Here is a 12,375-nt window from a genome sequence, read left to right on the forward strand (position 1 = left end):
AGGTAAAATCCTTGTGTGGAAAGAGCCTTGGTTGGAAGCGACACCACAGCCAGGGAAGGGATCCCTGTATTAAAGGGGGAAGAAATGAAGCATCAGGCACAGCATGCCATTCAGATCTGAAGGCATTGGACTGTAGCAACAAGATGAAGCAGCTACGCAGACACACTTCTCTCTTGCAATTATTTTCTTCCCTGGGAATTCTTTTATTAATTAATCACCACATGTCTTATGCTAATGAAAGGAAGGTGATGCACAGGCAGAGTGCCTATGGCTATCCTACAGGTTGATTGCAAACCTATCAATTTTCATTTTAATTATGGGTAGAGGAAGAGAAACGAGAAAGCATAGACAAGGGAAGGAAGTTTGAGCACCAGTTTCTGGATTTGTGTTGGACTTGTCTTTTCCCTTCAAGATTTCCCTTGGGCTTTATAATAAGGCTTGTGTATTTTCCCACTCACCCAAATTCCATGATAGAACATTTACTTGTCATTCAGACTTTTCAGTCTTTTCCAAGGAACCCTACAGCCATTTTTAAAGGGTTTAGTTCTGGTTTTTGTGCATTAAGGCAGTGGTCCCCAACCCCCGGTCCAGAGACCGGTACCGATCCATAGATCAGTCAGTACCGGGCCATGGCTCCTCCTCGTCCTCCTCCCCGGCTGCTGCCTCGGGGGCTGCCCTGTCACTCTGCCACCGGCTCACCTTTGGTGCTCTTCAATGGCTGCCATGGCTGTGGCTCCCCCTCGGCATGGCACTGCGCAGCTGCTGCTGGCAGCACCCCCCAGCAGGCAGCAGGAAGACAGGGGCGTCGGCAGGAAAGCAAGTGGAGCAGGGGCTCAGGCAGCGGCGACATCCCTCGGCAAAAGACTACCCCCCACCCTGGGCCTCAGTAAAATTGTCAAGTGTTGACCGGTCCCCGGTGATAAAAAGGTTGGGGACCACTGCATTAAGGAATTTGTTTGGCTATATTGAAGACTAGATATTAAGTCCGCTGTGGGCAAAATGCAGCGGGCCCTAGCATGGTGGGTGGGTGGAGGGATGGGGCGAAGGAAGGAGGAAAGGAAGAAAGAGAGACAGACAGGAAGGAAGGAAGGGAGGCAGATAGAGACAGAAGAAGAGTGAGAGAAATAGATAGCCAGAAAGCGGCAGATGGAAGAGAGGGAGGAAGGAAGAAAGGGAAGGACAAAGGGAATGCTGGGAGGAAGGGAAGGAGGAAGGGAGGAACAGAGGAAGGTAGGTGGCCTTGGGACCTTCTGCCGGGCCCAGAGTCAGGCTCGGCTGCCCCAGGGCCTGACAGAAGGCTCCCTGGGCGAGGGGAAGCCGGCTGGAGGACTTACCGCTGGGGAAGGCTTCTTCCTCTGAGCGGCGACTCCCCGACCGGCCCAGGCGAGGCTGGGCCAACCAGCCAATGGGGAGCCGCGCTTTGCCCTTGAGTGACACTCGGAGTTTTTATCCCGGACAGGGCCCGCCCTAACTCCTCCCCACTTGCCCTTACTCCTTTATTCCTCACGCTCGTAAAGGGACATTACAATTCTCTTGTTCATTGGGCTCTTATTGACAAATTGTTGGACATGTCCTGAGTTTCAGTATTATTTAAAAGGTCAGATGTGGGAGGAGTCTGCATTTTACTGATTCAGTCTATCCATGATCTTCTTTTGAACTTGAGAGGAGGCTAAGGCCAAAAAAGAGCTAAATGGTAGAAAATGTCATCAAGTCTAAGGCAATTTCTGGAAACCGCATAGGGATATCAAGGCAAGGTCTGAGATGGTCAGTCTAATCAAAGCTCTGTCCTGCTCCATTCTGTTTACTTTTGGTGCATGGTCAAAGTATGTGACCCCTCCCCTGGGCAGTTCCCATGTCTCAATGAAATTCTCCTATCAATGAAGAACCTTATACTGCAGTAAAATAATTTGAATAATCTATTCAGGTGTCACAGTTCTCTTGCTTGTTCCTGTTGTGACAGAGGACCCCATTTTATAGGTACCAGGCGTTCCCCAAGCACCAGCAGGTGATGGGGAAGTAGGGATGCCAGATCCAGTTTGGACAACTCCTGGAGATTTGGGGCTAGAATGTGGGGAGGAGAGGGACTTCAGTGGAGCACGGTGCCATAGAGTCTACCTTCCAAAGCACCCATTGCCCCGAGGGGAGCTGCCACCTATAATCTTGAGGAGAAGTGTAATTCCAGAGGATACCCAGGCCCAACCTGGAGGCTGGCAGGTCTCTTATAGCTCCCCCTGTGGAACTGTTGGTTCTCTTAAAATTCTTCAAATGTGTGCATTAGTGAGAACACCTCCATATTTACTGTAGAGGACATATAGTGAAACAATTGAGAGGGATGTGAAATGTTGTGTCACCAGAAGTCCTCCTTCAAAGGTGAGCTTACACATTTGCTTCATATTCATTCTGGATAAAAGTTCCTTGGGAATTATTGTGCTTCTTATATCAGATTTTATGGACTCTATTAGTGGAGCAGTTTTCATCAAAGATGTCCTGATCTTATTTATGTCCTGATTTTATTTATTCACATATAGAAGAGTTGGTTCTTATATGCCAGTGGTCCCCAACCTTTCTGAGGCTGGGGACCGGCAGGGCATCGGGCCGTGCCCGTGCGGACCACGCCTGCGGCCCGCGCCTGCGCGGGCCATGCCCACGCATTGGCCCGCACCAGTGCATCAGCCGCGCATCGGGCCGCACCCGCACGGGCTGCGCATGCGCGATGCGTGGCCCAGCCCCGCAAGCTTGCGGCCTGGGAAGTTTTTTACTGCGGGGGGGGCGGGTAGAGGGAGCCGCGGCCTGGCACCATGGCCTTCATGGCCCGGCACCGGGCCGTGGCCCGCAGGTTGGGGACCACTGTTATATGCCACTTTTCTCTACCTGAAGGAGTCTCAAAGCGGCTTATAGTCGCCTTCTCTTTCCTCTCCCCACAACAGACACCCTGTGGGGTGGGTGAGGCTGAGAGAGCCCTGATATTACTGAAGAAGAAGAAGAGTTGGTTCTTATATGCCGCTTTTCCCTACCCGAAGGAGTCTCAAAGCGGCTTATAGTCGCCTTCTCTTTCCTCTCCCCACAACAGACACCCTGTGGGGTGGGTGAGGCTGAGAGAGCCCTGATATTACTGAAGAAGAAGAAGAGTTGGTTCTTATATGCCGCTTTTCCCTACCCGAAGGAGTCTCAAAGCGGCTTATAGTCGCCTTCTCTTTCCTCTCCCAACAACAGACACCCTGTGGGGCAGGTGAGGCTGAGAGAGCCCTGATATCACTGCCTGGTCAGAACAGTTTTATCAGTGCCGTGGCGAGCCCAAGGTCACCCAGCTGGCTGCATCTGGGGGAGTGCAGAATCGAACCCGGCATGCCAGATTAGAAGTCCGCACTCCTAACCACTATACCAAGCTGGCTCTCCTAACCATTACACCAAGTGACAGTGATGCAAACAGTCTGCTGGCAACAGTCAAAACCATATTTTATGCCTTTGCCATAGATTGCCTGTATTGCTTGAGTTGCCTTGCTTGCAATCTTGCCATGGACTGTTTGATGTCATAACCACGTATGTATCGCTTGTATCACTTGACTTGCCTTGCCACAAGTTCTTTTGTGTTCTATCCGCATAGCACAGTGGTCTTTGATCCTATGCAAGCATTTCATCCATTGTTGTTGATTAGCATAGGTGTGAATGTAGCTATCCAGCCCCAGGGTTTTATGGGGAGGCCCTATGCTGGAAGCTGTAAGAACAACCATCTTCCCCACCACCTTTGGGACTTTTCTGGTGCTTGCATCCATCTTGGCCATTTGGTTACCAAAGTGCCTTCACGCCAAAAACGTTGGATAGAGAGTAGATAAAGAAGCTCTAGAGATAGGGCCCCAGGATGATCCATCTGGTATTTTGTCAATAAAGCGATTTTCCTTCAGTGAAGTCTGCTTTTTGGGAGTAACTGATAGAACCTCAGAGACTTCTCCCCTTTCTCTTTATTTTTGTAAAATGATGTATTTTTTTCATTATGTAATATTCAAATATTAAGTCAAAACTCTTTTGGCTGGCAAGTAATGGAACACACAGTGGCTATTTCCATGCCCCCTCCTGTTTCCCCTCACTGGGCGCCACAGTTTCCTCCCCCAGCACAGCACAGTCTGTGCAGAGCGTGTGGCCACAGGGAGGCCTGCAGTGGCAACAGATGGTGCTGTCTCTGCAGAACCTGTCTGGGATTTCAGGCTGTCATCTGCATAACGCATTCAGGGGCAGAATTATACGTGCAAGGAGCTCCACTCATGTTAGGCAAGCATATTGCACAGCTCCAAATGTAACTTGTTTCCTCTCTAACATGTTAATATATTTCTGTTGTTTTTTTTAAGTCTACCATTGAGGGCCTAGGCCCAAAAGGACACGCATTGCCCACAGCAACAGCTCCATCCCTCAGTCTGCTGGTGGCCTGCACCAGGGGTTGCGAACGCTAGACAGTGTAAAGAGGCCAGTAAGGATGAATCATCTAAACATCAATATTTCATTCATTAAAGCAGGAGTTACACAGCCTTTTCCAGGAGTACAGACGGCTGCTGACATCACTCGATGTCCCTGGAATCCGCCTTCCCCTGTTGCTCTACAGACCGAGTCTTTTTCTCCACAAACAAAATGGTAAATAGTTGATTGATTGATTGATTGATTGATTGATTGATTGATCGATCGATCGATCGATCGATCGATCGATCGATCGATCGATCGATCGATCGATTCGCTGGCTCCCACATCTTACTTCTGTGCTCACTTCCTTTGGAGATCTTAAAACAGAGGCTGGATAGCCATCCGACAGAGAGGCTGATTCTGTGAAGGCCCAAGGGGGTGGCTGGTGACAGTGGATGAGCAAGAGGGTTGGGAGTGTCCTGCCTAGTGCAGGGGGTTGGACTAGATGACCAATGAGGTCCCTTCTAACTCTGTTATTCTATGATTCTATGATTCTCTGAAGGGGCCTGTCACCACTTCCAGGGCTCCTCAAAGCTTGAAAAATATTGCATAAAAAGTTTGAAGAATACTGCATTAAAGTGATGAGCATCAACATATTAATAAAGAAATTGGCATTAATATATATTTATATTAATGCTCATCATTTTAATAAATGAAATATTGAAATTTAGATTATTCATTCTGATAGGCTTGTTTACACAATTTAGTTTGCTATTTTTTTGTGGTTTATACATAGAATCATAGAATCCTGGAATCATAGAGTTGGAAAGGACTTCATGGGTCATCTAGTCCAACCCCATGCACTATGCAGGACACTCACATCCCGATTGCTCATCTCCTGTGACCTGCCACCCCCTTGAGCCTTCATAGAATCAGCCTCTCTGTCAGATGGCTCTCCAGCTTCTGTTTAAACATCTCCAAAGATGGAGGACCCCCCCACCTCCCGAGGAAGCCTATTCCACTGAGAAACCGCTCTAACTTCTTCCGGATGTTTAGATGGAATTTCTTTTGAATTAATTTCATCCCATTCGTTCTGGTCTGTCCCTTTGGGGCAAGAGAGAACAATTCTGCTCCAGCCTTTTAAATACTTGAAGATGGTTATCAGACCCCCTCTCAGTCGCCTCCTCTCCAGGCTAACCAGACATGTACTGTGCATTCCGCTTTTTCTATGTATTTTGAAATTCCAGGTAGTGGCTGGAAATTTGATATTTCAACTGATCAGATGATAGAACTCAGTCCCCCTGGAGAAAATGGCTGCTTTGGAGGGGGGACTCCATGGCATTATAACCTGACTGAAGTCCCTTCCCTGCCCAACCCCTCCCCAGATTCCACCCCCCCCCCAAAAAAAAAATGTTCAGGAATCTCCCAACCCGGAGCTGCCATGCCTACCTGCCACAGAAGAGGGAAGGCCCAGAGCTTGACTGAGGGACCTGCACATTTCCTTGTGGAACCAAGCCAGAGGAGGAGCCGCTGAAGAACACACGGGGGAAGGAGCAGCCCTACATGTCTTTAAGTGAACATTTGAGACTTTTATCTTCTTTTGTTGTGCTGCTGGACACTGTTTGCTAGGCCTTGCCTTTGTTCAGAACACCCTTTCTACAGACGTTGCTATGTTCATGGCCACTGTGATCCTGTTTTACCTGAAGGCTATAAACCGGTTGGGTCTATGATAAATGTTTGTTGCTTTGAAAAAGGATTTTCTTTCTGAAGCAACTTCACAATCATTTATTGGCCAGAACCCCCCTCCTGACTCTCCATTTGGAAAAGGTCGCCGAGGGGAGTGATCTATATGGCTAGGACTCCGCTGGGTTGCCACTGAGGGCCAAAGGGAAGCACTGAGCCAGGAAGAAAGAAAATGGGGGCAAAGGAAACCAAAGTTTAGGATCCGAACCGATGTTCACAGGGTCACATACAGGGCACAGTCCAGCTCCTTCTTTCCCCCTTTACTGAGCAACTCCTCTCATTCATATGTAAGGAAAGAACTTTGGTCTGTTCTGTTCTGTCAACAAAAACACTGAGTGCAATTCCCAGGAGCTAGATCCGCTCCCACCCATTCATGGGGCTGCCTGGAGATCGCCTGCCCCTGCCCTCCTTCACCTCCTCCGTCCTGAATTCACGCCATGATATGTTGGTGTGTTCTGTTCTGTGCACACCAAGTTGTTGTTGTTTTAACATGGCCTGTGTTCAAGTTCACAGTAACCGTCCATATGTCCCCTCCAGACCTCCCTGGTTATCTTCCTGGCCTTGTGCCTCCCTTGTGCTGAAGCAGGCCAGTGAGTGAGGCTGTGTGGGACTGCATCTGGGCTTTGGTGCCAAGGGGTGCTGAGGAGGGGGGTTGGGAGTATCTTAAATCTGGGCTATCCCATGTGGCCCTCAGATGGACAAAGAGGTTTCCTATGCAGGTTTGTTAACCCTTTAATGGAGATTTATTCAACGGGAGAGTCTGCTTATTCAGGAGTTCAACTGGAATGTGACACCCTGCATTGCTTGTTCTTTTCCAAGCCAGAGCTCGCAACCTGATCCACCCACCCCTTCAGCATTTTTTCCACCCAATATCGGAGCCAGCCAAGCCGGGAGAAAAATGCTGAAAGCCTCCGAGTGGGAAAAGGTGCAAAGGAGCCCAGTGTCTAGCGAGCTTGTGTCTCTTCCTGCCCCCCTATGCAAATGGGGATTTCAATTGCCTGTATTACCATGACAGCCCTGCAGGCTTGGATGGAACAGCCCAGTCTCATCCCATCTAGGAAGCTGAGAAGGATCAGGCCTGGGCTCGTTCTTGGAAACCACCAAGGAAGGTCATGGTTGCTGCTACACAGGGGCAGGCAAAGAGAAATCATTCCTCAATCCCTCTGACCTTGAAAACCCTGCTGGGTCACCAGAAGCCAGTTGCCAGTTGATGGCAAACAATTCATAATAATACAGGGATACGCCCTCCAGTACGTTTGGAATATGAGAAGACGGAACCAAGCGGCACAGGGTAAAAGCCCGGAACATTTCACCTGAGTTGGGGAGGCAGAGTAAAAGAGGAAATGCATTTCTTATTGAAACAGTGGAAATGACTGTGACATTGATTTCCACAATTCAAATGGAAATAATTTTGACATTAAACAACCTAGCAAGTTAAAAAAGGAAGTAAGAACCCACTCCTTGCTTTTTGCACACATCTCTAGAGCACAAGAGATATCAGGGACTTGCACATTCCAGTATCAATTCTGAATACCTGCTTTCTTTACAGGCAGGTGTGCTGGATATGCAGGAGATTTGGAATTTTTTTAACAGATCCTTGCTAAACCTCTGTGTGTAAGAACAGGCCCTTGGGGACATTCAGTGAAAGAGTTAAAGTAGTGCGGCAGCATTTCAACATTCTGAATAGCCCAGACTAGCCCAACCCTTGAAGGCTGGTTGGCCAGGGCTCTGGACTTGGATGGCAGACCTCCAAGGAAGACAAGGCTTGCCGTCATGGTCCCCCTCGCCAGCAATGACAGTTTCTCAGATGAATCAGGGGAACTGGTTTCTCAGAGAGTTGAAAGCTCAGCTGACGAAGGGATGCTGGCCCAGCCAGCTGTAGCTGATGAGGCAAAGGCACAGACCCAGCCAGGGGCTTAGAGTGGCATGCCTGTGAAAGCTACAGCCTCTGAAGAGAGCAGTTCTTCACACTCATCCCCAAGCAACCAGAAACTTGGAATAGGCTTCGGGTCACATTGCGCACAAGAAGATGCTCTGCAAACTTACTAAGCTGCTGGTGTGCATAAGATCCTGACAGTGATTGATTGCAGGATGACTTCCAGCTGGGTTCTTGAGCCTGAACAGCCACAAATAGGGCTGTGTGGATGCAACATGCTATGTTCCTGATGCTATCTGAGTCCACAGTCTTGTTCCTGAACTCCTTGACAACCCTAGACTGGTAGCAATGATTCTGACTCTGGACACTCCCCACTGGCATCTGGATTTCTTGGCCTAAAGACTTAGGTTTGCTCTTGGACTCCCTCTCTGTTCTGATAATCCCCCTGGCATCTGATTCCAGGCTTGTTTATGATGGTAGACATGGACATTCCTCTCAGTGCAGGCGACAAGAAGCTCCAGCTCCAGTTAAGACTGTGCCCAGCAGCTATTCCTGCTCCCCTCCTGACCTGGCTGAGGCAGCAGCATCCCTGACTATGTCTGGCAGCAGAGTTCTTATGCAAAGGAAGACTACGGCCGCTATGCAAAACTAGGCGTTTGGTTGAGGTTGGGTGTGATGAGCACTGGGGATATCAGAGGGCCCCCTGGTTTCTAGGTTAGGTATCAGCCCGACCTAGAACCACAATTTGAGCTACCCTTGGCTATTTCCATCTTTAGTTGTTCCAGCCTATTGGTCAACTGCTTTAGAGGTTGGGAGAGACTTTTTTGTAGCTTATAACCACTGCCTTGATGTTGCTATTGGTAACTGGGGAATTTTAGGATGTGTTTATGGTATGAGTGTTTTATGATTGATTTTGTATTTGTATTTGTATGTATGTTGTGAACCACCGTGAGCTAGCTTGTTGGGAGCAGAGGTATACAAATCATATTATAAATTAAATAAAAATAAATAAAAGAAGGCAATGGTAAGCCACCTCTGCTCATCGCTTGCCTTGAAAACCTCTTGAAGTATCACTATGAAACATCTGCAACTTGATGGCAGCCCATTTCTTACCAATGAGCTGTGTTTCAGTTTGATTCAGGGGTTGCAGTATTGGTCTGAGTCCAGGGTCACCTTGAAGACCAACCAAGTTTAATTCTGGGTAGAAGCTTTCTGAAGAAGTGTGAGGGCGGCAAAAGCATAAACCGTGAATTATACTTTGTTGGTCTAAAAGGTGCCCTGGACTCACACTTTGTTCAAGTTCTCCAGTCTGTTCAGGAAATGGAGGGAAGGACAGAGCTCTAGAGAAGAGTACCTACAGGTTACTAGGCACTGTAGATCAATCATCAGAAAGGCCAAAGCTGAGAGTGAGCTAAGATTGGCCAGGGAAGCCCATTGTAACAAGAAAAGATTTTTCAGTTATGTGAGGAGCAAGCGTAAAGTAAAGGAGGCAATAGGCCCACTGTTGGGTGCGGATGGACAAACTCTAACGGAAGATGCAGAGAAAGCAGAAAGGCTCAGCACCTATTTTACATCTGTTTTTTCCCACAGGTCAAAGAGTTTAGGCACATCTAGAGATGGCAGTAGCCAAAGGATAGTGTCTGGGTGGCAGGTTGACATGGATAGAGAGGTTGTCGAGAGGCATTTAGCTGCACTGGATGAGTTCAAATCCCCTGGGCCAAATGAAATGTAACCGAGAGTGCTCAAAGAACTTTCCGGAGAACTTGCAGAACCCTTGTCCATCATCTTCGGGACCTCTTTAAGGACTGGAGTGTATCTCTACCAGTAGCTCCCACTGAATCTTGTTTGAAACGGATTAGATGGTCCGCTAAGATGGAGAAAGAGATTACACCTCTTTTGGAATCTGAAAGAATGATAGAACTTCAGGAGACTTTAATTAACTCAAGCTCACCTAGGACTGCTGTAGAGCTGTATTCTCAGATAGTTGACCTTTGCGGCCTTAAAGCACAACCACTCTGTAACAAAGGCAGCAATTCCTCCTGGTTTGACCAAGAATGTCATATCTCAAAAAAAAAAAAAAAAACGGAGAGAACTATTTAGACAGGCCCAATCGTCAGAGGATCAGACTATTATCCACAGTTACTTTGAACAAAAAAAACAGTATAATTATCTTATCCGAGAGAAAAAAACGGCTTTATTCTCATGATAATTGGGGCCGCCTATTTGACATTGTTAAATCCAAAAATTCCAAAGCATTCTGGTCAGCTGTAAGAGGACCCTTGAGTGGGAAGACTGGTAATTTAGAACTTATTATTGCCCCCCAAGTTTGGGTTGATCGTTTTTCTGCTCTATTTAATGTCCCAGCAGCTCCAGAAAATCTGCTGAATGACTCCATCCCAAATAATGTCCCTAGATGGTCCCCAGTTTTGCCTGACGAAGTAGAGGAACTAATTCTGAGCCTTAAAATAGGCAAAGCCCCAGGCCAGGATGCCCTATCAGCTGAACTTCTAAAAAACAACCCTAAATGGTGGGCTCCACCCTTGGCCAATTTATTTACCTTAATTGACTTACATGGGATTGTCCCAAGTTCTTGGTTGAATTCAATCATTGTTCCCATGTTTAAAAATGGTGACCATAACGACCCTAATAATTTCAGACCTATTAGTTTATTATCAATTATAGGAAAGATTTATGCAAAACATCTTGAACGGCGCCTAACTGATTGGGCTCACTCTCAAAGAATTATAGGTCCTGAACAGATTGGTTTCTTGCAGGGTAACTACTATAGATCATTATTTAACTCTCTCATGCCTGACCGAGAAATATACGTCCCAAATTGGTAAGAGGCTATACACAGCTTTTATAGACTTTAAAAGTACCTTTGATAAGATAGATAGGGATATGCTCTGGAATAAATTGCGATTAATGGGTATGGAACCGAGACTTGTGTTTCTCATCCAAAAACTTTACGTGTCCACCTCCTGTCAAGTCCGGTATTCTTCAAAGGGAGACTTAACCTCTAAGATCTCAACGACCATTGGAGTTAAGCAAGGCTGTATTCTGCCCCCCTTGTTGTTTAATTTATTCATTAATGATTTAGCGCAAACACCGGAACCTATTAATGGTCATCCCCCAAAACTTGGTTCCCAGCATATTCCTTTGTTGTTGTATGCCGACGATACTACAATACTCTCATATACAAGGGTTGGCTTACAACGATACTTATCCACCTTTTACCAATATTGCTAAGATAATAAGTTAGTAATTAACTATGGTAAAACAAAAGTTTTGGTTTTCTCTAACAGCTGGCATGTAATGACTTGGTCTATTGGAGGCACTTCAATAGAACAAGTCAAAACATGTAAGTATCTAGGTGTTACCTTCCAATATAACCAGAACTGGTGCTCCCACTGCCAACGAGCTATCAATCTGGCCAAATCCTCATCTTCCTTGATAAAACAGTTCTTTTTCTCTGCGAAAGGTAAGCAATTTATTCCTGCAGCAATTAAAATTTTTAATGCCAAAGTAATGTCCCAGCTCCTGTTTGGATGCCCCTTATGGGTTCCTGCCTTTAATAAATCTATTGAGGGTGTTCAATCTGCTTTCTATAGGCAAATTGCAGGGGTTCCCAATTGTATCTCCTACCATGCCATTTGCGCAGAATTTGGCCAAATTAGGGTAGAGACAAGGGCCTGGATAGCTACTTTTAAATTTTGGGTCAGACTATTTTTAGAATAGAAACTGGCAGCCTTTTAACTTGTCTAAAAAGTGACCCTCTTAAATTTCGATGGTTCCAGGCTATTGAACAAAAATTAGTCTCCATTGGCATCAATCTGAACTCCCTACTACCTCTGGAAGAAAAATGTATCTTCCGGATTATTAAACAGATAATATTAGACCATGAGCAGCAGGAACTCAGGCTACCCAGCCTCGAGTCTGCTCACCAGCATTCTTTGGCATCACTATGAGAAATATTATGCCTACATATTTGCATCTTCTTGATGTCTCACCCCTGAAAAGAGCTTTTCTCCTGGCATGAATGAATGCTTTCCCCTCAAAGGTCTTAGAGGGAAGATTCCACCGTATCCCATACCATGCGAGACTCTGTCCGTGTGGTTCTGGCTGCCCTGACTCTGTCTCACACATTTTGTTAGATTGCCCCTTATATGAGCAGTGTCGGGATGACAGCTTTGTTGCTTTGCTGGGAAACAAGCCTTCTGTAAGTAAATCTATGACCTTGCAATTTCTGCTCTCTGACAAAGACCCAGAGGTCACCATTTTAGTTGCCAGAGTTTTAACTAAGATGCTTTTATAATATGCTGCCTACCTTGTATTTTATCTTTTATAGTTTATTTAATCATTTTAAG

Source organism: Paroedura picta, chromosome 9, assembly GCF_049243985.1.
Source record: "Paroedura picta isolate Pp20150507F chromosome 9, Ppicta_v3.0, whole genome shotgun sequence".
Lineage (NCBI taxonomy): Eukaryota > Metazoa > Chordata > Lepidosauria > Squamata > Gekkonidae > Paroedura > Paroedura picta.